Source organism: Rana temporaria, chromosome 3, assembly GCF_905171775.1.
Source record: "Rana temporaria chromosome 3, aRanTem1.1, whole genome shotgun sequence".
Classification (NCBI taxonomy): Eukaryota; Metazoa; Chordata; class Amphibia; order Anura; family Ranidae; genus Rana; species Rana temporaria.
This window is the reverse complement of record NC_053491.1, coordinates 30,788,048-30,815,007: the sequence shown is the minus strand read 5'-3', so window position 1 is coordinate 30,815,007 and position 26,960 is coordinate 30,788,048. Positions and strand designations below refer to the sequence as shown.

Below are 26,960 nucleotides of genomic sequence, written 5' to 3'. Positions count from 1 at the left end.
AATTTGTAAAAAAATCATTAAAAAAAATAAAAAAATAAAAATAAGATACCATGCACTGTACTCCCGCAAATACCCCCGATACCTAAATAGAATACTTGCACCCAAGCACCCAAAGCCGCCGCTGCCGCAACGAATGCCGCCGGCAACCCCATCGCATACCGCAACAACGCCGCCGCTGCATGGTTAAACAGCGTGCGGGGAATATCACAGCTTTCATTTGAATAGCTGTAGTGTTTCCCGCCGCGCCGCGTATAGACACTCCCCCTTGCTCGGGATCTGTCCAATCCTGAGCAAGGGGGAGTGTCTATACGCGGCGCAGCGGGGAATACTACAGCTATTCAAATGAAAGCTGTGATGTTCCCCGCACGCTGTTTAACCATGCGGCGGCATCTAGGTATGGGGGGACATGGCTGGATATAGGGGGAACATGGCTGGATATAGGGGGGACATGGCTGCATATAGGGGGGACATGGCTGTATTTATGGGGGACATGGCTGTATTTATGGGGGACATGGCTGCATATAGGGGGGACATGGCTGCATATAGGGGGGGCATGGCTGGATTTATGAGGGACATGGCTGGATATAGGGGGGACATGGTAGGGGGGACATGGCTGGATTTATGGGGACATGGCTGCATATAGGGGGGACATGGCTGCATATAGGGGGGACATGGCTGGATTTATGAGTGACATGGCTGGATATAGGGGGGACATGGTAGGGGGGACATGGCTGGATTTATGGGGGACATGGCTGCATATAGGGGGGACATGGCTGCATATAGGGGGGACATGGCTGCATATAGGGGGGACATGGCTGGATATAGGGAGGACATGGCTGCATATAGGGGGGACATGGCTGCATATAGGGGGGACATGGCTGCATATAGGGGGGACATGGCTGCATATAGGGGGGACATGGCTGGATATAGGGGGGACATGGCTGCATATGTGGGGGGACATTGCTGCATATGTGGGGGGACATGGCTGCATATGTGGGGGGACATGGCTGCATATATGGGGGGACATGGCTGCATATGTGGGGGGACATGGCTGCATATGTGGGGGGACATGGCTGCATTTGGGGACACATTTAAAAAAAAGTATCGGTATTCGGTATCGGCGAGTACTTGAAAAAAAATCGGTACTTGTACTCGGTCCTAAAAAAGTGGTATCGGGACAACCCTAATTTGATGTATAATCATAGGCATGCGCAGGGGGTGTGCCCGGGCACACCCTAATCAACCCGTGCGGTGCAGATTCCCCTTGCAGATATTTCACCAAAGCCCCTCAACGAGGCTCCTAAAACAATTTGTAAAAAAATCATAAAAAAAAATTAAATAACAAAAATAAAAATAAGATACCATGCACGTGTACTATGCTCTTGTGTGTAGAAACGCCTTAATCAGCAGCATCCTAAACCTGCATCCTTTTTAAATTAGCGCCATATTAAAATATAATTAACAAGCGCATTAACATATTTCGAACGGCTTAAAATGCCTCATTTGTTTATCTTAATATTCACTTTCAGTCCTGCTCTACATGTTGTGCATCATCAGTTTTCGCTTTAACTTAAAAGTCATCACATCTGTCATGTTCGCGTTCCTCCTCCCCCTCCCTCCATCTGGTCCTCCAGTCCCTGCCTCTGCCTCCCCTGAGCATCAGTGCTTGTTTTGTGCGTGTGTGCTATACTGGCTGATGGACTCTTCCATTCCTCGTATCGCGGTGCTGCCTGGATATACTATTACACTGGGATGATCGGCTTGCTTCTCAAGAGCTTGTACACTTAATCTCACGCTTGTGATTGCCCGGGGCACGGCAGCCTCCAAAAGGACCTCTTTCAATGGCACCTGAAGAATAAATAAAAAGGTGGAATCTCCGGATCCGTGGAATTCGTTATTTCCGTAGAACTGGTAGGAATCTCAGTTTTTATCTGTCTCTCTTTTTTTTTTTTTCCATGCATCTTTCCATCCAGGTTATTAACGAGACATATGCTCAGGTTGACTCCTTCATCCCTGAACCCTTAGTTTAGAGTGGTTTGTGTGGCTAGTAAATAATTTACCCTACTAATACGACTACTTAGGAACGGAGTATTCCGGAGGGTATAGTCGCTAACAATAAAAAAATATATATATTTTTGTTGGGTCAAGGAAGCATATATATATATATATATATATATATATATATATATATATATATATATATATATATATAAAAAATATAATATATATATATATATATATATATATATATATATATATATATATATATATATATATATATATATATATAAAAAAAATATAATAATTATATATATATATATATATATATATGATATATTTTATTTATATAGCTTCCTTGACCCAATAAAAATATTTTTTTTTATTGTTAGCGACTATACCCTCTGGAATACTCCATTCCTAAGTAGTCATATTAGTAGGGTAGATATATATATATATATATATATATATCTATATATAATATATATAAATATATATATTATGATATATATATATATATATATATATATATATATATATATATATATATATATAAAAGCTTCCTTGACCCAATAAAAATATATTTTTTTATTGTTAGCGACTATACCCTCCGGAATACTCTGTTCCTAAGTAGTCGTATTAGTAGGGTATATATATATATATATATAGATGATATATTTTATTTATATATATATAAGCTTCCTTGACCCAATAAAAATATTTATTTTTTTATTGTTAGCGACTATACCCTCCGGAATACTCCGTTCCTAAGTAGTCGTATTAGTAGGGTAAATTATATATATATATATATATATATATATATATATATATATATATATATATATAATATTTAATATATTTAAATAAATAAAATATATCATATATATAAAAAATATATCATAATATATATGTTTTTATATATATATATATATATATATATATATATATATATATATATATATATAAAAATATATAATATTATATATATATATATATATATATATATATATATATATATATATATATATATATATATATATATAAACATATATCTATATATATATATATATAAACATATATATTATGACATATATATATAAGGCTTTTATATATTTAAGCTTAGCGGTTTGTTAAGCTCGGAACCCATCTGCTGTGTAGATAACCTTCACTGTAAAAAGGTAAATATTTTTCGACCTCGAATGTAAAAAGTTTACCCCCCCCCCCAGTATGTTAACAGGGGCATCTCCATGTCTTCATTTTGTTGTATATTTTTTTACTTATAATTAGGTCAGTAGTATGAAATATTAATAATTTGAATTGAGTGCGTGGGATGGATGAAGTGGAGCTGAGAGATTCAGGATTCATTTGTCAGGAGTGAGGGAGGAGGGGAGTGTGAAAGACGTCTCATTAGAGATGCCCTTAAGTTGTTACTTTACCAAGGATACTGACAATTGTATGTTATGTGTGGATTGTATGTCATTCGCTTCCCTTTGCTCTATCCATGAAAAACCCAAAATTACAAAATTGAAAAAAATATAAGGATCATCAAGCAACCAGCATCAACCTTGTTCCTTCTTGTTTTTGCCACCCCCTCCTCCAGTATGAGTTACCTGCATTATGCAAGACGTACAAAGCACAGTTTTTACAGGTTGGATCTTCAAATGGATCTTCAAAGCAATCAAGTATAATATTTTAGCTTGCATTTGCTGGTCTCAACACTGCTAGCAGCTGCTAATTGGATAGAGAAATGTAGTCTGGGTGTGTGTGCTGACTAGACCTATGAAAACGCCTTCTGTGTCTTACCGTCTTTATGAATGGAAGTTTAACCCCTTTATATACTTGCCTGGGTACAAACTCGCTCTCTCTTATATGAGGGTAGGCGGGTAACTGTACAGAATCATGCCTTTGACTTCTGGTTTCTCTGTTAGTATGACCAGGCAGTACTAACCTTAGGGCAGAGGTCCTTGCTAATAGAGAAATTAAATAATATAGATTGTGCATTGATCTGCCTTCTGGTTCTTGGAATGATGAATTGCATGGATTATATTCGAGTAGACTTTATAAGATTGAAATAAATGCTGGATACAATGAACAGCAATCAATCTGATGTTAAAGCGGTAGTTAAAGTAAAAGGAAAAAAAGGGGAGGTCCCCCTGCAGGTTTAAGCCATAATGTGCTAGTACTGTATGTACGACATACTAGCACGGTTAGACACGGCACAGAGCTCTGAAGGAACGGCATACCCGCGCATGGCACAGAGCTCTGAAGGAAGGCACATCATACCCGGGCATGGCACAGAGCTCTGAAGGCACGGCATATCCGCGCATGGCACAGAGCTCTGAAGGAAGGCACATCATACCCGGGCATGGCACAGAGCTCTGAAGAAAGGCACATCATACCCGGGCATGGCACAGAGCTCTGAAGAAAGGCACATCATACCCGGGCATGGCACAGAGCTCCGAAGGAAGGCACATCATACCCGGGCATGGCAGGGAGCTCTGAAGGAAGGCACATCATACCCGGGCATGGCACAGAGCTCTGAAGTAAGGCACATCATACCCGGGCATGGCACAGAGCTCTGAAGGAAGGTACATCATACCCGGGCATGACACAGAGCTCTGAAGGAAGGCACATCATACCCCGGCATGGCACAGAGCTCTGAAGGAAGGCACATCATACCCGGGCATGGCACAGAGCTCTGAAGGAATGGCATACCCGCGCATGGCACAGAGCTCTGAAGGAAAGCACATCATACCCGGGCATGGCACAGAGCTCTGAAGGAAGGCACATCATACCCGGGCATAGCACAGAGCTCTGAAGGAAGGCACATCATACCCCGGCATGGCACAGAGCTCTGAAGGAAGGCACATCATACCCGAGCATGGCACAGAGCTCTGAGGGAATGACACGTGTATGCTGTTCCTTCAGAGCGCACGCATCGGTGATGTCACCGGCGCATGCGCTCTGAAGGAACAGCATACCCGTGCAGGGCAAAGAGCTCTGAAGGAACAGCACAGCATACCTAGGCACGGCACAGAGCTTTGAAGGAATGGCACAGGTATGCTAGTCCTGCAGAGCGCATGCCTGTGCTGACGTCACTGGCGTATGTGCTCTGAAGGAACAGAATACCTATTGTGGCACAGAGCTCTGAAGGAACAGCATACCCGTGCAGGGCAAAGAGCTCTGAATGAATGGCACAGCATACCCAGGCACAGCACAGAGCTTTGAAGGAATGGTACAGGTATGCTGGTCCTTCAGAGTGCATGCGCCAGTGACGTCACTGGCGCATGTGCTCTGAAGGAACAGAATACCCGTTGCGGCACAGAGCTCTGAAGGAATGGCATACCCGCGCATGGCACAGACCTCTGAAGGAATGGCACATCATACCCAGGCATGGCACAGAGCTCTGAAGGAACGGCACAGGTTAGCTGTTCCTTCAGAGCACATGCGCCGGTGACATCACCAGCACATGCGCTCTGAAGGAACAGCATACCCGTGCAGGTCAAAGAGCTCAAAAGGAATGGCACAGTATACCCAGGCATTGCACAGAGCTTTGAAGGACTGGCACAGGTATGCTGGTCCTTCAGAGCGCATGCGTTAGTGACATCACCGGCGCATGTGCTCTGAAGGAACAGAATACCCGTGCACGGCACAGAGCTCTGAAGGAATGCCATACCCGCGCATGGCACAGAGCTCTGAAGGAACGGCACATCATACCCGGGCACAGCACAGAGCTCTGAAGGTACAGCACAGGTTAGCTGGTCCTTCAGAGTGCATGCGCCAGTGACGTCGCTGGCCCATGCGCTCTGAAAGAATGGCATACCTGTGTGCGGCACAGAGCTCTGAAGGAACGGCACAGGTTAGCTGTTCCTTCAGAGCACATGCGCCGGTGACGTCACCGGCGCATGTGCTCTGAAGGAACAGAATACCCGTGCGTGGCACAGAGCTTTGAAGGAATGGCATACCCACGCATGGCACAGAGCTCTGAAGGAACGGCACATCATACCCGGGCACAGCACAGAGCTCTGAAGGTACAACACAGGTTAGCTGGTCCTTCAGAGTGCATGCGCCAGTGACATCGCTGGCCCATGCGCTCTGAAAGAATGGCATACCCGTGCAGGGCAAAGAGCTCTGAAGAAACAACCCAGCATATCCGGGCACGGCCCAGAGCTCTGAAAGAACGATGCGGGTATGCTATTCCTTAAGACTGCATACCTGTGCACGGCACAAAGCTCTGAAGGAACGGCCCGGGGGGGGGGGGGGGGGGGGGGAGACTAGCGAAGAAGGCCGGGAGAACACACAGTGATTATTGTTAACGGATATAGCCACTGGCAATAATCGCATGAACAATCCAAGTTGATCGATCAACTTGGGTACAATCAGCCTGCCCTTACATTGTTCCAATCTTGGCTGGTTCCTGCTGAACCACCTGAGATTTGAACTGTCTATGGCTGTTCTAAAGCGTGTGTTACCCCCAAAACTTTACAAGGAGACCATATACAACCACTTTAACTCCCAAAATGTAGTGTGTCAGCATGTAGCAATGTAGTATATTTTAGAAAAGGGCAGCAGGGGGTGGCTACATCACAAATACAATGGGACCATGTAGAGCCAGTGTAGCCACCCTCAATATATTTGATTGTGAGTCAATAGTTATCTGCACTCTATTTCTATAATTTATTAGAACAGTAGAGAATGTACAATTACATCATTCTTCAACATAGTGATAAAATAAAATGTTATATGCCAAGGAACAAACATTCTACATTAATAAATATGCTACCAAAATAAGTGTTTGCTGTAAATTGCCTCCAGCATTGTTCCTGTTTCTTCTTGATGGAGGCTGCCATTTTTCCGAAACCCAGGGCACCTGATCAGCAGTGATTCTTTAGGCTGTCAGCAAATTGGCCTCTAGTGGCTCTGATTTTCACCACAATGACAAAAAAAGGAGAGCAATTGAGCATTGACAGAGCAGGATGAGATCGTGAATTACTGGATTTTAAACAGTACAGGCCTGAAGTGATCTAGCAGGACTTAGTTTTCACTTTAAGACATCATTAAAGCGGAGGTTCACCCAAAAAATAAATTTTTAACATTACATTCAGCCGAGTTGTCATAATGACAATGCCGAAAGAAGCCGAACGTCGATGCGCAGGCGCCGTATACCACTTCCTATCAGAGACTTGTTTGTCTGCTGAACATAGAGTCTTTACTAGAAACAAGAATACAACCTTATATACAGTTAGAGGAGGTAACCAGAACATAAATTAACATGAGCTAATTAACTAATCATTTACCCAGACTAGGCGACTCATAGATATGACCTTTTCATGGTAGACGTCACGTCTCCTCGCTCACCTGCTATACAATACACATTATCATAAGTGTAAACACAGGACATCTTCACACAATAGCAGGGTCAATTAGCACAGAGAACAGACAGATGGCTGGAGGTGAGGACATTAGCATCTAACAGTATGTGTCCCAACATTATGAATGAGTCACTTTACAATTAACCCGTTGAGTTCAGAATCAACAAACAGTAAATAGTTCTTTACAGGTCCCAGGAATATATTGTGGATAATAATTACATAATAATTCCATCTCAGGTAGTCCAATATATCATTTCTCAGTCATCCTATGCCCCTAGTGGACATAGGATGATTTTAGACATAAGAGGGTCCGGGGATGTCCCTGTCACAGGGAGATCTGATGTAATGAGTGCTCCGAAAACCCTGACTGACTTTAGTGTATTAACTTAGAGGCAGGAGAGAGAAGGGGGAGGCTTATGCCGCGTACACACGATCGGAATTTCTGATGGAATTTTCTGTTGGAATTCCAATGAAGCTGACTTCCATCAGTCTTGCATACACACTGTCAGACTAAATTCTGACCGTCAAAAATGCTGTGACGTAAAACACTATGACGAGCCAAGAAAAATGAAGTTCAATGCTTCCGAGCATGCGTCAACTTGATTCTGAGCATGCGTGGGTTTTTTTCTCCGTCGGAGTTGCACACAGACGATCGGAATTTCCAATCGTTTTTTCTTTTCCATCGAAAAAAAATAAAACATGTTCTATTTCTAAACACCGATGGAAAAAAGTCCGATGGGGCCCACACACAAAAGTCCATCTGACTTTTCATCGGAAATTCCGATCGTGTGTAAACGGCATTATTAGTTCGGTCTAAATAATGTGTCCGGATCTCAGACAGACTGAAACCCTGACACATGATTCCAAACCCGAACTGTCTGGAGGAATCATCCCATATGATAGCCAGGAAGAAGTGGTGTGGAAGCTCCATCCTATTGGTGTATATACACCTTCCGCTTGTGTAGACCCACTGGGGCAGATTCACAGAGCAAGTACGCCGGCGTATCTACTTTCAAATTTCCCGCGTCGTATCTTTAGTTTGAATCCTCAAACCAAGATACGACGGCATCTGGGTAAGATCCGACAGGCGTACGGCTTCGTACGCCTTCGGATCGCAGATGCAATACTTCGGCATCTGCTGGGTGAAGTTCGCGTTGTTTTCCGCGTCGGGTATGCAAATGAGCTTTTTCCGACGATCCGCGAACGTACGCGCGGTCGTCGCATTCTTTTACGTCGTCTGTAGTCGGCTTTTTCCGGTGTATAGTTAAAGCTGCTATTTTGTGGCGTATAGATAGACTTGCCATGTTAAAGTATGGCTGTCGTTCCCGTGTCGAAATTTGAATTTTTTTTTTTCGTAAGTCGTCTGTGAATAGGGATGGACGTAAGTCACGTCTAAGTTAAAAAAAATGACGTTGTTGCGACGTCATTTAGTGCAATGCATGGCAGGAAATTTAGGAACGACGCATGCGCAGTATGTTCGGCGCGGGAACGCGCCTAATTTAAATGATCCACGCCCCCTACACGGATCATTTGAATTAGGCGGACTTGCGCCGGGGAATTTACGCTACGCCGCCACAACTTTACAGGCAAGTGCTTTGTGAATCAAGCACTTGCCTGTAAAACTTGCGGCGGCGTAACGTAAATGCGATACATTACGCCGCCGCAGATCTACGTGAATCTGCCCCACTAAGCTTAAGGCCCCTTTCACACTGGGGCGGGAGGCGCGGTGGCGGTATAGGGCCGCTGAAAATAGCAGCGCTATACCGTCAGATTTGCCGCGGGATTCGGCCGCTAGCGGTGCAGTATTAACCCCCGCTAACGGCCGATAAAGGCGCAGAGGCGCATTGCGGGCGGTATTGCCGCGGTTTTCCATTGTTTTAAATGGAAAGGAGCAGTATACGCGCCGCTCCTCACGCCGCTCCTCTCCAAAGATGCTGCTGGCAGGAGATTTTTTTCTCTCCTGCCAGCGCATCGCCTCAGTGTGAAAGCCCTCAGGCTTTCACATTGAGTATGCAGTGCAGGAGTTTTTCAGGCGGTATAGCAGCGCTATTTTTAGCGGTGTACCGCCTGAAAAACTCCTCAGTGTGAAAGGGGTCTAAGCCTAACTGGGTCCTCACGTTCCAGTAAGCCCCCTCAGAATCTGTGATGGTTGAATAATCTATAGTGGTGATTTTTACTGTTGGCATTGGGACTCATTTACCCTTTTTTGGATCACCATTCTATTGTTTCTTCACCTTTTATTTGGACTTTTTCTTTGTTTGCACTATTTTTATTAGTTTTCCATTCTTACCTAACATTTTATTGATTAAGGTTATTCACTTAACCCCAAAGACCACAAATGATTGTAAATGCATGGAATATGCCGTGCCCATCTGAAGGGCTCCTTTGCTGTGCCTTCATACCTGCATCCCGGCGGGACCTTACTATCTGCCACACGCAAGGGCTGTTACACTTCCCTCTATCAACTTGGGATTTGTGACGAGACCCTTGCTCGCTCGGTTCTGCTCTCCCGACACTTCTCTGCTTCTATTGGATCAGATTGCCGATTGCAACGTCTGATGGTCCAGTCATCCAAGTTTCCGGGATCCGAACTACAGCTATGTGCTGTTCGGACCCATTAAGAACACACACCAGGCAGGCTGTATGTATGTTCAAACAGGACTCTCTTTAAAGGCAGCATTCTGCTGGTTATATACAGTTTACAAGCTTATCATCAATCAAAGAACAATGAAATCTCTGCCCCTTTTTCACACACTGGGGCTTCCATACAGATTTTAGGTAGACACTCTGGTGCCGACCCTGACAAGACACATTTCTTTAGATAATGACATCAGTGAAGTTAATTACTAATTGTAACAGAATACGTTATCTAGACAGCTTGGCTCCGCATATAGAAGAGGTAATTACTACAGTGTTATATAAGGTACAACGAAGCAATCAGAATAATTAACATGAGCCAATTATCTAATCATTTAGCCTGACGAGGTGACTAGGCCTCTCGTCTGCAATTCCCCACTATACAATACACATAAAATGAACTTCAATCACATTCTAAAAGACATTTAGTTGAGGTGATTATCTCCCAGAGACGTCCCGTCTCTGACAACAGCTATTCACCTGCAGAACACAATAAAAAGGTATTTCACAAGCCAGCTCCACTTAGCATTTCAATAGCCTGAGCTAAGCATTGAAGGGTCATTGTCCTATTGACCTAGTCAGGACAAAATAAACCACTTGTAATATGTCCCATCTCATGTAATACATGAATTATGATTTATCAGCCACCCTCTCCTGTGTAACAGATGTCAAGTAGAAACACTTTAGCATCCCAAGGTACATGACAGGATTCTACAGCCATCCACTGGGAGTAATAGTTCCCTTCACGGGACATCTACATGCAGACAAACTGATGTTAACCCCTCCTCATTTGGATTCAGCAGTGGTATCGTTGTACACATTTTTATACCAGTATCATACTTGGCTACATGTTTTAATGACTGCTTTTGCTAACGTTTGGTATTACTCGAACCATTTTTACAGTTTATGTAGCTACATCGATTTTATCTCCAGTGCAATATTTATTTGGTTACCTACTTGAAGACTTTAAAAGTTTTAATGCTATTCCCATCGAGCGCTGCCTTTGTGTGTTTTTTGTATCCTGCTATCCATTTTTCCAGTGGTTGGTGGCTGCACTGGGAATCAGCCTGCAAGGAAATCATCTAAAAAGTAGTTGGATCTGTATGTGCGTTTATAATTAATCGAAGTTAGCCGATTAATTGATAAAAAAAAATCGATTAATCGAACATGAACATTTTAAATCAGTGACAGCCCTAATATATATATACAGTATATATATATTTATTCATGTGATTCTTCACTTTTGCCTAGGAGGCAAACTTGGAATCCTATACCCGCTATTGTGAGCATTTTATGTAAAATAGATCAGTGTTTTATGTGGGGATCTGGGGATTATGTGCACTATGTTGCTTTTACTTTTTTACATGTAAATATTTCATTTAATTGCGGAGAACATTGCATTTGGTGAAATCTACTAACACAATTTAGCCGTGTGTTATATATGAGCTCTGGGAGTAGTGGAATTCTTGGATATTCACATTGCACTTTTGTCCAGCTGCTAAGGGAGGTGAACGTGGGGTCCTTGTGCACTGATGAAAGTTGACAAATTTGATGTCTAGTTGGGAAATAATCATACGACAGCAAGAGAGGCTCTGATTCACAGAATAGATGAAGCAAAAGCAGGGAAATCCTTGCTCTATGGGTCCTCAGGTACGGCTTTCTCTCCAGCCTGGAGAACAGAGAGCAGCACAATAGGGAGCTCATCATATTGCACCCCAGATTCACAAGTCAAACACTCAGGGACTCAGATTCACACCACAGTCATACATATACAAGGTTTTAGACATAGGACCTTGTTTTCAATTTTTAATGAGAATTTCAAGACAAAAAGACAATCTTTCAGGGTGAATCTTTACTTTTTACTCTACTTGACGACCAGCCGCCGTATACGGCGCGAGAGCCCGTAGCTATCAACACCTCGCAAAGGGGTGCGTGCGCGCGCCCCCCCCCGCTCGTCCCTGATCCCGACGCGCAAGCCCGGCGGTGATCGCACCAGCCGGGCTTGCGCGTCGGGATCAGAGACGAGCGGGGGGGCGCGCAAGCACCCCTTCACGAGGTGTTGATAGCTACGGGCTCTCGCGCAGGGGAGCCGACCTGCCGCCGTATAACCCGCGATCGCTCGTTACAGAGCGAGGACCGGGAGCTGTGTGTGTGTAAACACACATCTCCCGCTTCTGTCAGGGGGAGAAATGCCTCACCGTCTGTTCATACAATGTATGAACAGCGATCAGTCATTTCCCCTAGTGAGTCCACCCCCCCTACATTTAGAACACACCCAGGGAACATACTTAACCCCTTCCCTGCCAATCAATGCATTTTTATAGCACTGATCGCTATAAAAAATGCCAATGGTCCCAAAAATGTGTCAAAAGTGTCCACCATAATGTCACAGTACCGAAAAAAAATCACTGATCGCCGCCATTACTAGTAAAAAAAAAATATTAATAAAAATGCCATAAAACGACCCCGTATTATGTAAATGCTATAACTTTTGCTCAAACCAATCAATAAATATTTATTGCGATTTTTTTTTTTACGAAAAATATGTAGAAGAAGAATCGGCCTAAACTGAGGAAAAATATTGTTTTTTTATATATTTTTGGGGGATATTTATTATAGCAAAAAGTAAAAAATATAATTTTTTTTCTAAATTGTCGCTTTATTTTTGTTTATAGCGCTAAAACTAAAAACCGCAGAGGTGATAAAATACCACCAAAAGAAATCTCTATTTGTGGGAAAAAAAGGACGCCAATTTTGTTTGGGAGCCACGTCGCACGACCGCGCAATTGTCAGTTAAAACGACGCAGTGCCGAATCGCAAAAAGTGCTCTGGTCTTTGACCAGCAATATGGTCTGGGGGTTAAGTGGTTAAGGACTGTTGATGGGTTGCGCAATTAACTTTATTCTGCAAGAATCTGCTTCGCCACATTGATCTTATTAGCTTCCTGATATGTCAGCTATACTAGTTTAGGGAATTTTAATCCCTCCGGCTGTTATAAAAAGCCTCAGCAGATTTAACCAATATGTTTCTAAACCTTGGTCCTCCTAGCTGCTAATGGGTCACGTTTTTCATACAGAGTCATAGACAAAATATTTAAAGCAGAGGTCCACTAAAAAATGGAACTTCCCCTTTAAGTGATGGTGACCCCCTTACATTTGGAATGTAATTTTTTTGGGGGGAGGGAGCGTATACCCTCTTTTTAGAGGCATCCATCTCCCACTTCCTCCCGGGGGCTCCGCGGCGCCTGAAGGAAGTTCACCTCTCCCCCCTCCCTCCAATCTTCTGGGACTCAACACCAAGTTTGCATGTTGATCATATCCCCCTTAATCTCCTCTTCTCAAGAGTGAATAAATAAAGTCCCTCTAAGTTTTAAGGGACAGGGGACCTTAACGCTGCTGTGCTCAGTCAGCGTTATGAGCCCTGACACAGGAGCGGGGCCACCAGCGTGACCGTCCCTAACAACCAGTGAATATCGGTGACAACACCCCTTGTGAGGTCAAGGACCCAGCATGCCCTTAGTCAGTGTCGTCACAAGGGGTGGGTTCACCATGTGACATCACCGGGTGGCCCCCGCCCCTTAGTTATTAAAGAGCAGGATCTGGGGGCCATCTTGTTAAAGAGGGCTTCCAGATTTCGATAAGCCCTCTGCCCACAGACCCCCACAACCACCGGCCAGGGTTGTGGGGAAGAAGCTCTTGTCCTTAAATTATTTTTCCTATCATGGGTGTGAGTGGGGCCCCATGTCAAGTCTATACACGGTTTAAATCATGGCCCGTTCAGCAGGAACTGCCTGAGATTTAAACTATGTAAAGGCAGGCTGAATGTGCAAAGTTGATCAATCGATCAACTTGGATACAACCAGCATGCCGGTTTTACCTGCGATTATTGCTAGTAGCTGCTATAGCCGCTACCAATAATCACAGTCTTCTCACTGCAGGGACGGCTTCCTCTGCCCCCCCCCCCCCACCACTGGGAGAAGACAATGGCACAGCAGGAGGGATTACCACATCAGCACAGTCTATGTTGATGGGGGAATCAAGCAAATTTGTTTCCTGCAACCCGTGGTTGCAGGAAAGAAATCTGCTATGTGTATGGCCTGGCCTTATATGGAATTATATAAGTTTGTCAATCACCTGCTGTGTGCTGGGGGGTAAGGTCTTGGTCTTGTCTGATGTTAATATAAACAGAAGTAACTTGTGCAGATAGCGGAGTAATTAGGCAGACAGACAGAAATCACACTAGATGATTTATATTGAGGCAAGTACACACTATATTATATGAAGATATGCTTTGTTCATTTTTCATTTTAGAGGTTTACAACCACTTTAAAGTGGAACTTTAGTCAGAAAACTCCTGATAGGAATACCTGCAAAAGGGGCATAAGCAGGGGCGGACTGACAACTCATGGGGCCCCCGGGCAATAGAAGACTGTGGGGCCCCTGGGCTTACAGATGGCCACCACGCCAGGAGGCAGTGCAGAGGCAGGGCAGCTAAAATCTCGGGATTTTCACATCAGAAGCATGTTGGTTTCAGACATATCAGGGACAGTTGTAAAAAAACATATAGCCAGATTCAGGTAGAGTTACGCCGGTGTATCAGTAGATACGCCGTCGTAACTCCGAATCTGCGCCGTCGTATATTTAAGCGTATTCTCAAATTGAGATACGCTTAAATGCTGCTAAGATACGACCGCCTGCGCCGTCGTATCTTAGCTGACTATTTACGCTGGCCACTAGGGGCGTGTACGATGATTTAACCTAGAATGCGTAAATCAGCGAGATACGCCTATTCACAAACATACGCTTGCCCGTCGCAGTAAAGATACACCATTTACGTAAGGCGTTTTCAGGCGTAAAGACAAACCACCAAAAAGATGGCGCAGCCAATGTTAAGTATGGATGTCGGAACCGCGTAGAATTTTAAAAATTTTACGTTGTTTGCTTAAGTCGTCCGTGAATGGGGCTGGGCGTAATTTACGTTCACGTCGAAACCAATGAGTCTTTGCGGCGTAATTTGGAGCATGCGCACTGGGTTATGTCCACGGACGGTGCATGCGCCATACGTTCCAAATGTCAATCACGTGGGGTCATGCCTTATTATCATAAAACACGCCCACCTCTTCACAATTTGAATTAGGCGCGCTTACACCGGCACATTTACGCTACGCCACCGTAACTTAGGATGCAAGTGCTTTGTGAATACAGCACTTGCATCTCTAACTTACGGCGGTGTAGCGTATATGAGATACGCTACGCCTGCCTAACGTTAGTCACGTCTACCTGAATCTGGCTAATAGATTTTTACATACTGTCCCTGGTTTTACTGAGCCTGGCAACCCTGATGGGGCCCACTAGTGACATGGGGCCCTCGGGCAGTGCCCGAGTGACTCAATGGTCAGTCCGCCCCTGGGCATAAGTGATCTATGTAAAACATTAAAACTAATTGCCTAAACTGTATAAAATACATGTTTGCACTCTCTCACCCTGCTCTGCACATAATCAAGTGCTGTCTTTTTTTTTTGCACTGTGCCAAAAAATGTAGAGGCCAATCTGCTGACAGTCTAAAAATTTACTGCTGCTCAGGGGTCCTGGGCTTCAGCAAAATGGCAGCCTCCAGCAAGAAGAAATAGGAACAATGCTGGAGGGAATTGGTAGCATAATTATTAATGTGGAACGTGTGCTCCTTGCTAAAGAGCGTTTTTTTTAATCAAATTGTTATGGGTAAAGTCTCACTTTAATGTACAATGCCTAGATGTAAGTATTTGGCATTTTTCTGGTGGATTAGGAACTGGACACTTTGGAACATCTAAACAGATTGTAGCTAACACCTTGAGTAGATTATGACATTTCTTGCAGCAGAGCATGTAAAATGATAGAATTGTCAGCCTTTGCAATCAGTCACAAACGCTGACATCACCATGCCTCTTCTTTATGCTAAATTATTCATCACACATTCACCGAAATAGTTCCCAGCCTTCTTCAGGGAGAACAAGTGCAATTAGGTCAGATGGGTTGAGAATATATACAGAGTGTTCTGTAGGTTCAGTCATCTGTGCTTATTTCAGTTCACAGTTGCAAAAGTGTAAATTCATTACATTCTACTTATTCTTACATGTTTAATTGTGCTTTTTTTTCCTTAGAGAGGCAATACAGATACACTTAACTCCAGCTAAATATAATTGAGATTTTTTTTTAATGGAATAGGGCAGGGGTAATGAATTCAAATTCACTGAGGTCCGGTCAGCAAAATTTTCTTCCAGCAGAGGTCCGAACATCATGTCGTTACCCGTGGCGCCTTTTGGCATGTGCCAAACCACTGCGGCTCTGATAGGCTTTCCGAGTACAGCCCTGAGGCTGTAGTCGGGTTCCTGAATGCTTATCCTCGGGACGTACCGGCGGTGCGTTCCTTGGATAAGACTGACAGGCGTCTCAGCCAATCAGGTAATCTGATTCTGGTAATCGGTAACCTGATTGGCTGAAGCGTCATTGAGGGCGGGACGAGGGACATCGAGGGACGGTAGAAGCACGGCTGACCCCAGAAAGGTAAGTGCCGGGGGGGGGGGGGGCATTTTACAGGTCACAGTGGCAGCATTTTACTGGGCACAGTGGCGACAATTGCGGGGCACAGTGGGACAATTGCGGGGCACAGTGGGACAATTGCGGGGCACAGTGGCGACAATTGCGGGGCACAGTGGCTACAATTGCGGGGCACAGTGGCTACAATTGCGGGGCACAGTGGCTACAATTGATGGGCACAGTGGTAACAATTGATGGGCGCAGCGGTGACAATTGATGGGCACAGCGGTGACAATTGATGGGCACAGTGGTGATAATTGATGGGCAAAGTGGTGACAATTGATGGCAAAGTGGTGACAATTGATGGCATGGCATAGTGGTGGCAATTGATGGCAAAGTGGTGACAATTGATGGCATTGCACAGTGGTGAAAATTGATGGCAAAGTGGCTGTGTTTGATGGCATAGCACAGTGACTGCGTTTGATGGCATGGCATAGTGGTGACTATTGATGGCACAGTGGCTGCGTTTGATGGCATGGCACAGTGACTGCATTTGATGGCATGGCACAGTTGTTGCGTTTGATGGCATGGCACAGTGGCTGCGTTTGATGGCATAGCACAGTGGCTGCGTTTGATGGCATGGCACAGTGGCTGCATTTGATGGGCACAGTGAGGCTGCAATTGTTTTTTTTTTTTTTTGTTTGCTCCCCCCAAAAAAAAATTGAGCACCAGCCGCCACTGCTTATATGTTTGTTTTGCACCCTGGTGTTGGGTTCTAGTACTCCCTAATACCATACACTACCATTATTTATAGTTTATTCAATTTATTTTTAGAAATGAGCCCATCCACACCAATATCTGGACTTTTGTTTTTTTTCTTCATTTGGGGTGTGTATGCCAGGTTTTTCCTTTGTGGGTTCCTATCACAGTTCCCGGGACAGACATCTTGGGCAGCCCTTGGTTCCTGATTTCACATGCTCCAGACTTATTTCTATATAAGTATCTATAGGGATGAGCAACTCTCTCCCCTTTCTTTTGTACATATCCTCCGGTATACATTGGATTGCACTGGTTTACTCATGTTTTTTTTTGTAGATTTTTGTGCACCCGCCCCTGAAGAGTGGTAATATCCACTGTGACAGACCTAGCCGGGACAGGGGCTTTTGGAGGGGACTGAATGCTAGCCTCTTGCCTACCGATTATGGGCCCTGGCATTTTGGGAAACAGTGCTCTTTGTGAGCTGTATGCCTGGGTGTTACTTTGGATTCAGGTCCATGTCCCCCCAAGAGACACAGACTCTGGGAACCCTGTATATGCCATATTAGAAATAGTGACTGATTCATAATGTTGGGACACATACTGTTAGAAGATGCTGATGTCAACTCCAGCCACCTGTCTGTTGTCTGCTTCAATGTAAATGAGTCTAGTATGGCTTCTAAGAGTCTTTCACCCATTGTTGGTTGTGCTAATTAACCCTGCCATTGTATGAAGGAGTTCTGTGTTGATATGTATGATAATGTGTATTGTAGTTAGGGAGTCACATCGGCTGCGTTGAGGGATTAGTTAATTAGCTCATGTTAGTTTATGACAGACTCATCGTCTTATACGCCGGAAAATACGGTAGCTGTTTCTAATGCCGCGTACACATGATAATTTTTCGGGTTCTAAAAAATGACGTTTTTCAGGCTCTAGAAAAAACAAAGTTTTTTTCAACTTGATCATTAAAACGGCCTTGCCTACACACGATCATGAAAAAAAAGCACGGTGACGTACAACGCGTACGACGGCACTATAAAGGGGAAGTTCCATGCAGATGGCGCCACCCTTGGGGCTGCTTTAGCTGATTTCGTGTTAGTAAAAGACGATTTGCGCTTTTCTGTCTGTTACAGCGTGATGAATGTGCTTACCCCATTACGAACGGTAGTTTTCCCAGAACGAGCGCTCCCGTCTCATAACTTGCTTCTGAGCATGAGGTTTTTCACGTCGTTAAAGCCAACACACAACCATCTTTTACAACCCGAAAAAGCGACAACGTTAAAAACGTCGTTAAAAAATAGAGCATGTTGAAAAAAAAAATTTGCCCATTTTTAGAACCCGAAAAATGCTCTGAAGCCCACACACGATCGTTTTTAATGACATAAAAAAAAAACAAAATTTTTTAGAACCCGAAAAATGATCGTGTGTACTTGGCATAAGGGTGGCATTCTGACCACCACTCAGGGCCGCCATCAGGGGGGTACAGGTAGTACACCTGTAAGGGGCCCGGAGGTCCCCAGGGGCCCGGATGGCAACCCCCCTTTTTTTGTAAGGGGCCCAGAGGTCCCCAGGGACCCAGATGGCAACCCCCCTTTTTTTAAAAAAAAATTATATATTTAATTTTTTTTTATATATATATTTTTTTTTATTAAAGGGCCCAGAGGTCTCCAAGGCCCCGGTGGCAACCCCCCTTTTTTTTATGTCTTTATTTTTTGTAAGGGGCCCAGAGGTCCCCAGGGCAACCCCCCTTTTTTTGTTCGTCAGCACCCAAAGCCCCCCGACCCCAATTCGCGGGGGCAGCAGCCCCCCCCCCCCGCTTCTCAATTCAGGCCCGCCCACTTCTCAATTTTCTCAATTAGCGGCGGCACACCCCCGCTTATGAATTCGCGGCAATCCCCCAGTCCAGGGGGCCCATGCCTGAAGCTGTGGGCCCCATAATTCCTGCTGGCTGCCCTGCCACTGGTCAGGTCCCACTGGCCGCCAGTAAATTGGTTTTAGCCGGGGTTTCCCTAGACATAAACATCTATTTCAAGGGTTCCTCTAGGATAAAAAGGTTGAAAAGGGTTGACTATGAGAATGCATCTTATTTTCTAGAGAACTGACAGGCTGTAGATTGTTTACCAGTTTTATGTACGGGTTGGGGTCCTTTGATAAATTATGTATCATGTCATGTGGCGATGTTTACAGCAGAGGATTGTATGCTACTGCTGAAAGCATATTTCTCAAAGAACGATTTTTTTTCATGCTGTTAAAAAAAAAAATGTATTCTAAAATCAGGTATTAAAATTCTGAAACTAAATACAGATTAATAGCTGTAATTGTGGTGGATGTTTTGTGTAGACATTGGCCCGGATTTACGTACGAGAGCGCATCTTTGTGCGGGCGTAACGTATCCTATTTATGTTACGCCTCCGCAACTTTGACAGGCAAGTGCTGTATTCTCTAAGCAAAGTTGCAGTGGCGTAGCGTAAATAGGCTGGCGTAAGCCCGCCTAATTCAAATGTGGAAGATTTGGGCGTGTATTATGTAAATGTATTGTGACCCCACGTAAATGATGCTTTCTCCGAACGGAGCATGCGCCGTCCGTGAAAGTATCCCAGTGCACATGCTCCAAATTAACCCGCAAAAAGCCAATGCTTTTGACGTGAACGTAAATTACGCACAGCCCTATTCGCGAACGACTTACGCAAACAACGTAATCGACGGAAAATTTGACGCTGGCCCGACGTCCATACTTAACATTGGTACGCCTCATCTACGCCTCATATAGCAGGGGTATCTGTACTGCGTCGGCCGGGCGTACGTTTGTGAATTGGCGTATCTAGCTGATTTACATATTTCTAGGCGTAAATCTGCGTATACGCCCCTAGCGGCCAGTGTAAATATGCAGTTAAGATACGACGGCGTAGGAGACTTACGCTGGTCGTATCTTAGAGAAATTTTGGCGTATCTGATTCTTTGAATCAGGCGCCAAGATACGACGCCTCAGACTCAGAGATACGACAGCGTATCTGGAGATACGCCGTCGTATCTCCTACGTGAATCCGGGCCATTACCTAATAAAGTCAGCATAACAATTTTGAACCTTGGACACTTAGGATGGTGATCATTCCCAGGGCAGGACTTAGGGTGGTGGGGGCCCCTGGGCTTGAGTGTTGATTGAAGGGGCCCCCTGGAGCTTAGAATCGGGGGGGATCGAAGTTGTTGAGCGGGCGGCCTATCAAGGTTGTTGAGCGGGGGGGGGGGGGGGGTGCCGATTGTAGTTGTTCAGTGAGGGGGTGGTACCGCTGGACGGACTTCTTACCTCTTCATCCACAACTGCATGGCTCTCCTGCTTCCTCCTGCCTATTGGCCGGGGCCCATGGGCTTGAGTCCAGTCAAGCCCAATGGTAAGTCCAGCCCTGATCATTCCTATTCATTGCCTCCTTGGAGCTTTCAGCATTCCTGGCTACCTAGCCTGCTAGCCAGCTGCCAGACCACTGATCCCTGGACAACCAGAAAGGGACGGTGTGAAATGGTTAATAAATCATTTTTAAAGTGGAGGTTCACCCAAAAAACTTTTTTTTTTAACATTAGATTGAGGCTTGTTTTGTCAAGGGGAATCGGGTGTTTTTTTTTACAATTCGAAGCCGTACTTACCGTTTTAGAGATGCATCTTCTCCGCCGCTTCCGGGTATGGGCTGCGGGACTGGGCGTTCCTACTTGATTGACAGCCTTCCGACGGTCGCATACATCGCGTCACGATTTTCCGAAAGTAGCCGAACGTCGGTGCGCAGGCGCCGTATAGAGCCGCACCGACGTTCGGCTTCTTTCGGCTACTCGTGACGCGATGTATGCGACCGTCGGAAGCCCGTCAATCAAATAGGAACGCCCAGTCCCGAAGACCATACCCGGAAGCGGCGGAGAAAATCTATCTCTAAAACGGAAAGTACGGCTTCGATTTTAAAAAAAACACCCGATTCCCCTTGAAAAACGAGCCTCAATCTAATGTTAAATTTTTTTTTTCGGGTGAACTCCCGCTTTAAAGACAATTAATGGGCATAGCCAAAGGGTAACATTCTCATTAGCAGTGACAGTTCATTTTTCTTCTATTTTTTTTGCAGGTACATTTAAAATGTTAGGCAAAATGATGCTGTAAGTGGAGATCCCAGAGGGTTGCTGTAACATGGTATGACTGTGCAGCTTGTTATAATGGCCTCGCCTATTCTTTTTTTTTTAAAGCCAACTCAGCAATGTCCTTGTGTTAGTGTTCTTGTAAATTATCGACCTCCTAAAAATAGTAGTTTCCTGGATGTATTGTTGACTGCAATACTTCTGAATCACAAACCCATAGCAGGCATGTAGCAAATGAAAGTAAGAGGAATGTCAGAATTCCTCATCTCTTATGGTTATCCCTGGTCGTTTATTCAAAGTATCAAAGTCAGGGCTTTTTTCTGCTGGACCATGGCAGAGCTCTGTTCTACCACCTCCAGCACTGCTCTCTCCTCACCAACCTGTCACTGGTAAACACAGAAGCTGGCAGAGGAAGTTCTGTGTGCTACTTGCTTCATCTATCGTCTTCTGTGTTGACAGTGGCATCGCTCCTCTTCAAACCACGGCCCTCACTGCTCCTTCTGAAGACTGCTCACCTAAGAGTGGTGGGGGGCTCTCTACTGTGTGTGGGGGGCTCTGTACTGTGTATGGGGGGAACTCCCCGACACTGTACTATGCAAAGGAACTCTGTACTCTGTGTGGGGGCTGTGTACTGTGCAGAGGAGCTCTTTACTATGTGTGGGGGCTGTGTACTGTGCAGAGGAGCTCTTTACTATGTGTGGGGGGGCTGTGTACTGTGCAGAGGAGCTCTTTACTTTGTGTGGGAGCTGTGTACTGTGCAGAGGAGCTCTTTACTATGTGTGGGGGCTGTGTACTGTGCAGAGGAGCTCTTTACTATGTGTGGGGGCTGTGTACTGTGCAAAAGGAGCTCTTTACTATGTGTGGGGGCTGTGTACTGTGCAAAAGGAGCTCTTTACTATGTGTGGGGGCTGTGTACTGTGCAGAGGAGCTCTTTACTATGTGTGGGGGCTGTGCACTGTGCAGAGGAGCTCTGCACTGCGTGTGGGGGCTGTGTACTGTGCAGAGGAGCTCTTTACTATGTGTGGGGGCTGTGTACTGTGCACAGGAGCTCTGCACTGCGTGTGGGGGCTGTGTACTGTGCAGAGGAGATCTTTACTATGTGTGGAGGCTGTGTACTGTGCAGAGGAGCTCTTTACTATGTGTGGGGGCTGTGTACTGTGCAAAAGGAGCTCTTTACTATGTGTGGGGGCTGTGTACTGTGCAAAAGGAGCTCTTTACTATGAGTGGGGGCTGTGTACTGTGCAGAGGAGCTCTTTACTATGTGTGGGGGCTGTGTACTGTGCAGAGGAGCTCTTTACTATGTGTGGGGGCTGTGCACTGTGCAGAGGAGCTCTGCACTGCGTGTGGGGGCTGTGTACTGTGCAGAGGAGCTCTTTACTATGTGTGGGGGCTGTGTACTGTGCACAGGAGCTCTGCACTGCGTGTGGGGGCTGTGTACTGTGCAGAGGAGATCTTTACTATGTGTGGAGGCTGTGTACTGTGCAGAGGAGCTCTTTACTATGTGTGGGGGCTGTGTACTGTGCAGAGGAGATCTTTACTATGTGTGGAGGCTGTGTACTGTGCAGAGGAGCTCTTTACTATGTGTGGGGGCTGTGTACTGTGCAGAGGAGCTCTTTACTATGTGTGGGGGCTGTGTACTGTGCAGAGGAGCTCTTTACTATGTGTGGGAGCTGTGTACTGTGCAGAGAAGCTCTTTACTATGTGTGGGGGCTGTGTACTGTGCAGAGGAGCTCTTTACTATGTGTAGAGGCTGTGTACTGTGCAGAGGAGCTCTGCACTGCGTGTGGGGGCTGTGTACTGTGCAGAGGAGCTCTTTACTATGTGTGGGGGCTGTGTACTGTGCAGAGGAGCTCTTTACTATGTGTGGAGGCTGTGTACTGTGCAGAGGAGCTCTTTACTATGTGTGGAGGCTGTGTACTGTGCAGAGGAGCTCTTTACTATGTGTGGGGGCTGTGTACTGTGCAGAGGAGCTCTTTACTATGTGTGGGGGCTGTGTACTGTGCAGAGGAGCTCTTTACTATGTGTGGGGGCTGTGTACTGTGCAGAGGAGCTCTTTACTATGTGTGGGGGCTGTGTACTGTGCAGAGGAGCTCTTTACTATGTGTGGGAGCTGTGTACTGTGCAGAGGAGCTCTTTACTATGTGTGGGGGCTGTGTACTGTGCAGAGGAGCTCTGCACTACGTGTTGGGGCTCTGTACTGTGGAAAGGTGGGCTCTTTACAGTGTGTGGGTGGGGCTCTGTACTGTGGTGTGCGCTATACTGTGTGGGGGCACTCTGTACTTCGCAGGGGCTCTGTACTGTTTGTGGGGAGGGGTCTATACTGTTGGGGCTCTGTATTTTTTGTGGAGGGACTATGTACTGTTGGGGGCTCAGTACTGTTTGTGTGGGGGGGGGGGGCTCTGTACTGTTAAGGGCTCTATACTATGTCAGGGGCTCTGTGGAGGCGCTCTGTACTGTTTGTTGGGGGCTCTTTGATGTTGAGGGGCTCTGTGCTGTGGGGAACAAGGGCTCTTTGCAGTGTGTGGGCAGGGCTCTGTACTCTGGTGGGCTCTATATAGTGTAGAGGGACTCTATACTTTGCAGGGGCTCTATACTGTTTTCTGGGAGGTCTGTACTGTTGGGGGCTCTGTACTGTTTGTGGGGGGCTCTGTACTGTTGAGGGGCTCTGTACTGTGAGGAAAAGGGGCTCTTTACAGTGTGTGGGTGGGGCTCTGTACTGTGGTGGGCTCTATACAGTGTAGGGGGACTCTGTAGGGGCTCTACTCTTTTCTGGGGGGGGATGTACTGTTGGGGGCTCTGTACTGTGTGTGTGGGGGGGGGCTCTGTACTGTAGGGGGGGCTCAATGATGTGTGTGTGTGGGGGAGCTTTGTATTGTGGAGGGTTCTGTACTGTTTGTGGTGGGGGGTGGGGCAGTGTATTGTGGAGGAGCTCTGTACTGTTTATGGGGGTCTCTGTACTATAGAGGGGCTCTATACTGTTTGTAATGGGGGGTCTGTACTGTTGGGGGCTCTGTACTGTTTGTGCGGGGACTATGTACTGTGGGGGCTCGGTACTGTTTGTAGGGGGGTAGTTCTGTATTGAGGAGGGCTCAATACTGTGTCGGGGGCTCTGTACTGTTTGTGGGGGTGGTGGGGCAGTGTAATGTGGAGGGGATCTGTACTGTTTGTGAAGGGCTCCATACAATAGAGGGGCTCTATACTGTTTGTAATGGGGGGTCTGTACTGTTGGGGGCTCTGTACTGTTTGTGCGGGGACTATGTACTGTGGGGGCTCGGTACTGTTTTTAGGGGGGTAGTTCTGTATTGTGGAGGGCTCAATACTGTGTCGGGGGCTCTGTACTGTTTGTGGGGGTGGTGGAGCAGTGTAATGTGGAGGGGATCTGTACTGTTTGTGAAGGGCTCTGCACTGTTTGTGATGGGCTCCGTACAATGGAGGGGCTCTGTATTGTAGAGGGCTTTATACTTTGTGTATGGTGGGGTGGGGGCTCTGTATTGTGGGCGGGGGAATCTGTACTGTGGGAGGGGTTCTATATTGTGGGTGGTTTTTGTACTGTGTGTGGGGGCTCCTGTGCTACCAAAGCACCAGTAGTACACCCAGGCAATCAGAATTGCAGAAGGAACGGTCATAAATGGCATACATATTACTGTCCAAGCAGGTTTACTATAAAAACAGAAAAATATACATACAGTTGTATTCAAAATGATTCAACCCCCACTGAAATTGATTGTTTTGCCCAGTTTGACATTGATTTTGATCATTCAGTCATCCTGCTTACAATTAAATCAAAGAGGCACGTGTAGGTCAGACAAATATAACATAACATTTATAATGAAATAACCACAAATGTCTTTTCTGTGCTCACATCATTATCAGTTTTATTCAACCCCCAAGTGACATTCAATCTTAGTACTTAGTACAACATCCTTTTACAGTTATAACAGCTTTTAAACTTGAAGCATAGCTTGACACAAGTGTCTTGCAGCGATCTACGGGTATCTTCGCCCATTCGTCATGGGCAAAAGCCTCCAGTTCAGTCACATTCTTAGGCTTGCGCACTGCAACTGCTTTCTTTAAGTCCCACCAGAGGTTCTGAATCGGATTTAAGTCTGGTGACTGCGATGGCCACTCCAAAATGTTCCAGCCTTTAATCTGCAACCATGCTCTAGTGGACTTGGAGGTATGCTTGGGATCATTGTCCTGTTGAAAGGTCCAACGTCTCCCAAGCCTCAGGTTTGTGACGGACTGCATCACATTGTTATCCAATATCTCCTGGTACTGAAGAGAATTCATGGTACCTTGCACACGCTGGAGCTTCCCTGTACCTGCAGAAGCAAAACAGCCCCAAAGCATGATTGACCCCCCGCCATGCTTCACAGTAGGCAAGGTGTTCTTTTCATCATAGGCCTTGTTCTTCCTCCTCCAAACATAGCGTTGATCCATGGGCCCAAACACTTCTAATTTTGTTTCATCAGTCCACAGAACACAATCCCAAAACTTCTGTGGTTTGTCCACATGATTTTTGCATACTGCAGTCGACTCTTCTTATTCTTTGGAGACAGCAAGGGGGTGCGCCTGGGAGTTCTGGCATGGAGGCCTTCATTACGCAGTGTGCGCCGTATTGTCTGAGCAGAAACTTCAGTACCCACATCTGACAAATCTTTTCTCAGTTCCTCAGCAGTCACACAGGGACTTTTCTCCACTCTACGCTTCAGGTAGCGCTCAGCAGTCAAAGTCAGCATCTTCTTTCTGCCACGACCAGGTAGCGTTTCAACAGTGCCCTTTGCCTTGAATTTGTGAATGATGCTTCCTATGGTGTCTCTTGGTATGTTTAACATCTTTGCAATCTTCTTATAGCCATTGCCCTTCCTGTGAAGAGTAATCACCTCTTCTCTTTTCTTCCCCGACCATTCTCTTGACTTCACCATGTTTGTAACCACACCAGTAAATGTCTAGAAGGAGCTGAGTATCACAGTCATTTTAAAGCTGCCTGATTGGTGCTTATTAGGCTTTATTGCTGCTCCCTGACATCCACAGGTGTTTTCAATACCTGATTGAAAACACTTCAATGAACCTCTGTTCTTCAGAGTGGTAGTCTTTAAGGGGTTGAGTAATTGTGTAAATGAAGAATTCACAAAATAAACATTTACTACTGTATTACAAAACCAATTGATGTCATTTTAGTTGCATATGGTTCTTTAAGAAGTCCTTGTAGGATTTCATTCTGAATACAATTACAAATGTACACTAAATTCCCTAAAACCCTTTACAGCATTGGGGGGTTGAATAATTTTGAACACAACTGTAGGTATTCGTTATCTTCCAGTTTCAATAAAGTCATTGTTGAAGCAAAACATGACATTCGAGGATGACGCTACAGTAATTTGCAGTATATGGAATGCAGTATTTTTTCCTGACATTAATTTATCAAGGAGATGCCGAAGGCCTCTTCCACTCCTGTACTCTGGTGTTCTTCACGTAATCCAAGGTTGACGTGATTTATGATTAGACCTAGATTATCAGTCCAAACCATAAATTACAGGACCAGAAACTGGTGACCTACTTTCCTAGA

The 26,960-nt window shown here is 45.4% G+C and overlaps 1 protein-coding gene across 1 annotated transcript in view; it reads left to right on the top strand.

Annotated features, from left to right (window-relative positions):
• The first annotated feature begins 1,639 nt into the window (after positions 1 to 1,639).
• Positions 1,640 to 26,960, top strand: part of SV2B (synaptic vesicle glycoprotein 2B) — a 171,344-nt gene continuing 146,023 nt past the window's right edge. Inside the window, exon 1 of the mRNA XM_040342369.1 lies at positions 1,640 to 1,911. The gene's annotated coding sequence lies outside the window, so the exon portion shown is untranslated. The remainder of the gene's footprint in view (positions 1,912 to 26,960) is intronic.